Raw genomic sequence first — 5,143 nt, 5'->3', positions numbered from 1 at the left:
GGTATTAATTAAGTCTGTTGCTCAAGCTCTCCCTAGCTATGCCATGAATGTTTTTTTACTCCCTTTGGAGATTAGTAGAGACATTGAAAGTACCATGGCGAGATTTTGGTGGAAGAGTTCGTCAAGAGAAAATAAAGGTATTCCTTGGATGTCATGGGATCGGATGTGTAATAGCAAAAGCAATGGAGGACTTGGATTTCGTAGTCTTCATGATTTTAACTTGGCGCTATTGGGAAAACAAGGTTGGCGTTTTCTAACAAGACCCGAGTCTCTGGTTTCTCGCATTTTCAAGGCGAGATATTTCCCACATGGAACATACCTCTCGGCCTCTATTGGAAACAACCCAAGTTTTGTGTGGCGTAGTATTTGGGAAGCTCAGTCTCTTGTTCGGGCGGGAGTTCGCTGGAGCGTGGGGAATGGCTCATCCATTAATGTGCTGAATGAACCATGGTTACCGGATCATCAACAACCATTAGTGATTTTGTCTCATCCGGCCCTTCAACAAGCCAAAGTGTGCAACATAATGTCAAGGGATTTGTCTTCCTGGGATGAGGATATTCTAAAGGATTTGTTTGAGGAACGTGACCAGAGATTGATAAGGCAAATACCTTTGAATATAAACCACAACTCAGATTCTCTTTGCTGGTTTAATGAGCCCAATGGTATGTACTCGGTCCGGAGTGCCTATACATTACAACAAAAATTGAAGGGACTTGGGAATGATGTAGCTGCCTCGGATTTTTGGAAGTCGTTATGGGCATTGAAACTGCCACCAAAAATCAAGAACCTGATGTGGAGAGCCAGCTCTAACTGCCTTCCTACTCTCTCTCAACTCGCCTCTAAGCATGTTCCAGTCAGCACATTGTGTCCTTTGTGTGAGGAGATGGACGAGACAATCGCTCATGTGCTACTGACTTGCCGTGTAGTTACGAAGGTGTGGGAAAGGGTCGGTATTGGCACTACCGTGACTGCAGCAGGAGGCATTTTCCTGGACTGGTGCGTGTCTGTTTTCACGCATTTATCAGCTGAAAAACAAGGCCTGGCTGCTGCTTTGTGTTGGGCCGTATGGGGAGCGAGAAATGATGTTGTATGGCAAGGGAAGTCGTTTAATTTTTCATCCATAGTCGCCTCTGCTAAAAGCTATCTTGATCAATAGAAACACGCTCAAAAAACTCAAATTGAGTCATTATGGTATGATCTTCAAGACTATGATGGGATGGAGCGTTGGATTAAACCTCAGATTAATAGCATCAAGATCAATGTAGATGCAGCTATTTTTGAAGGACAAAACCGATTTGGAAGTGCCTTGGTGGTTCGGGACCATCATGGTATGCTTATCGAATGCTGTACCAAGTTACATATTGGTAATATTGCTCCGTCCATTGCTGAAGCCTTGAGCTTTCGGGAAGCTCTAAGTTGGATCAAAGACCAAACTTATAACGAAGCTTGGGTCGAGACGGATTGCTTAGTGGTTGTACAAGCTTTGCGAAACTCGACTATCTTGTCTTCTCATTTTGGATGTGTGATCCAAGATTGCAAAGCCATGTTGGCTAGTTTGAATAATGTCTATTTTTGTTTTGTTAAGCGGTCAGCTAATAGAGTTGCTCATGAGTTTGCTAGAGCATCTTTATTATTTCCTGATTGTACCTTCAGTATGGAAAATATTCCAACTGAGTTGTTGCCTACTTTGGTAACTGATTTCGAAGGTTAATAAAAGTTGATTTTACCTTTCAAAAAAAAAAATAATAAATAAATTCCCTTTTTCAAATTTTACAATTTATCTCAACTATTTATTTAAATACATTTTTTTTATTTTAATAATTATAAAAAAAATTAAATATATGTATTAATTAGACCCACAAAGTGTCTTAATTAACAAATAAATTTTTATTTCTCTTTTCTTCTCAAATTTGCTAAAACTTAGTGAAAATTTTGAAATAAGACATACTCTATTTTCTCATTCTAATTGACTTAATTATTAAATCAATTAATTGAGTCTACAAGGTATTATTATCCCAGATAATGTGGGGACAATGGGCCTATAAATTCAAGCTCACAATAAGTAATTCTAAAATTTACTAAGTAAATTAATTCCCTGACTTATTAATTTCTTCTGACTCTACTATAGATTCAGAATCACACTCTTAATTAAATAGAGCGCTCTATATATCCAATACAGACACACTATATATGAATTATCTATTGTTTCAATCTAAATAATTAAAGATCCTCTATGTATAATTTACATTGAGTAGGAAATAATTTTATGTTTTATCCTTCGATGTATTTTATCCTTAAAACACTTAGCTACTTATAAATGATATTTCAGTAAACTAATATAATTACCGAAATAAGAGCTCTTCCATTTATATATTTTAGCCAAGCTCTAAGGAAACCATTGTTTCACTTCTAGACAAACTAGAAGCTATCTATAATTAAGGCTTCCACTCAATTACATTACCGAGTTCTATAGATATAATTATGGGTTAGTCCGACAGGTAAGCTGGTAACAAACAAGTTAAAGAACTCGTATACTACAATTAGGTTAAAGCTTAATCATAGCAGGATTGAAATCAATCGATCTAAAATTGAATGACTTTGACTTAGAAAAGATATAATATTATAAGTTTAAGATATCTTTTCCATTACCAGTGTTGGTCCAGTCTGATGTATAGTCCTGATCAATACATTCGATACAAGTTTACTTTGCTGATGTCCTAGAAATAAATTCTACTTATCTAAGTGTAACCAAATCACATTATTGATTATCACATTAGTGTAAATTCGATTCACTAATAAATTATGGAACTAAATAATTTCAAGCATATAATCATGATTATTTTTAGTTGTGTTAACAACACTATAATCATGAATAACTATATGTTTGAGATTTAATAAAATTTATATATTAAACATATAATCATGAAAGTAACATGTGAGCCAAACAACATAAATTGATTCCTAATCTTTCATTAATTAGTAAATAAAATTATATTAAAATGAATTTTATTTAGGGCATAAAACCCCAGCAAACTCCCACTTGTTCTAATATAAAACTAAAAGTGTATTTTAATTTATCTTATTTTCTTAATATCCAAATCAATTGTAGTGTATGAATTAATTTTTGTAATAGGATATGATGTCTCATATTTTCCTTAGTTACAAAATCTATGATTTTGTGAAATTTACATGTCTATAGTTTTACTTTTCTTAGAGTTTTAGATTATTTATTGTCTTCAGTATCGACCTTCTTCACCATTACAATCTTTTAGTTATCTTTCACGCTCAAAATCAAATGTCGAAATATTTTTTCAGTAGTATTTAAGATAGTTACACTATAATCTCTGTAATTTTTTGAAAAAGTCTGAATAGTTTCACTACTACAAATATCAGAATTTGCGACGGTCCTAAAAATGAGTTTTTTTTTGGAACCGTCGCTAAAAAAATTAAGTAACTATTTAAAACCATCGGGAAAAATTTAGTATTCTCGACGGTTTAAAATTGTAGTAAACAAAATAGGCGACATTTTTTAATAAAAGGAAATTTTTTAATGGACCTTTATAGGCGACGGTTAAAAACAGTCGATTGCGATTGTTTAAAACTGTCGCCTATAAGGGTCCATTAAAAAATCATCACCTACTTCTTGCCACATTTCCTACGTGCCCACCTACTTTTTTTCTATTTTCCACATGCCCACCTATATCTTCTTACCTATTAATTTCTTCTCCATTTCCCACACTCTAAAACAAAAAATCTTAACTCTCCAAAACCCCACCCACGCCTCCGCACCATCGCCCTCCTCTCTCGCCGTCTTCCTCCCTCTCTCGATCTCCATTTCTTCTTGTCTCTCTCGTCCATCGATCTCCACCCACCCCTCCTCCTGTCGGTCTCTCTCTACTCTTCATCGCATACGTCGGACCACCACCACCTCCCGTCGGTGTCCCTCTCATCTTCGTCTCATACGTCGGACCACCACCACCTCCCGTCTGTCTCCCTTTCTCTCACTCCAAGCTCGGTATAAGTACATTTATTTTTATTATATATATTTATTTTGTTATTGTATAAATTTAATGTGTTTTAAAGTTAGTTGTTATTGTAACAAAATTAATAGTTGTTTTATTTTAATTTAGGTAAAATTATAAAGCTAATGGAGGAAAAAAAATAGGAGAAAATATAGATTTTTAGAAAAATCTGTATTTTTTTTTACATTCCCGACGGTTTAAAATCGTCACCTATAACAGGGTATAGGCGACGGTTTATAACAGTGCCCTATACTATAGGCGACGGTTTTATAGGCGACGGTTTTAAACCGTCGAGAAACTCACATTAGCGACAGTTTTCAACCGTCGCCGTCGCCTATTAAGTCTGTTTTACGACGGTCGTATAGGCGACGGTTATAGAAACCGACGTGAATACTTTAAACGACTATTTAAAAACGTCGAGAAAACCCATTTTTGTAGTAGTGTTTACAGTATCGAAAATATAGTTCTTAATATTTCAGTCTACCATGCGTGTTCAAAAAATTTCAAACATATTTTCGATACTATAAACTATTCGAAATTTTAAAAATTTACCGGCATGATATTCTAACCATAACGAACATTGCAATAAGAAAATTTTGAAAAAAAAAATTCCGACATTTGTTTTCGAGTACAAAAATTGACTAACAAATTATAATAAGAGGTTGAGGGTAATATTTTTTTTCCCATTAATTCTAAAGACCAAAAAGGTTTGGGAGACATAGAAGTGTTCAAAATTAGAAAATAATGAAAGTGATAAAAGTCTCATTCGTGAAATCTTCGTACTGTTATATTTATTATTCCACAGTTTTATTCACGGGTAGATTAGTGTTATGCATTATTTCACACTATTATTCATCATGTACGTATACAGTGTTTTGTTAGGCATCAAGACGATATATATATACGATACGACCGACATATATTCAATAAATTTCTAGACAAAATGTACTTGTATGCTTGATTAATTATGCATTCCATTCATATACATGATCAGAAAAATTAATGATCACATGGCATATATACATAGAAATAAATATTATTATTCCCCTAAAAAATAAAGACAATAATTATATAATAGTTCGGGCTTTTATTATTTCGATCCACTACCACTCTTGTCTTTT

Source organism: Cannabis sativa, chromosome 1 (assembly GCF_029168945.1).
Source record: "Cannabis sativa cultivar Pink pepper isolate KNU-18-1 chromosome 1, ASM2916894v1, whole genome shotgun sequence".
Lineage (NCBI taxonomy): Eukaryota > Viridiplantae > Streptophyta > Magnoliopsida > Rosales > Cannabaceae > Cannabis > Cannabis sativa.
The sequence above is the reverse complement of the archived record's forward strand: the minus strand, read 5'-3'. Positions refer to the sequence as shown.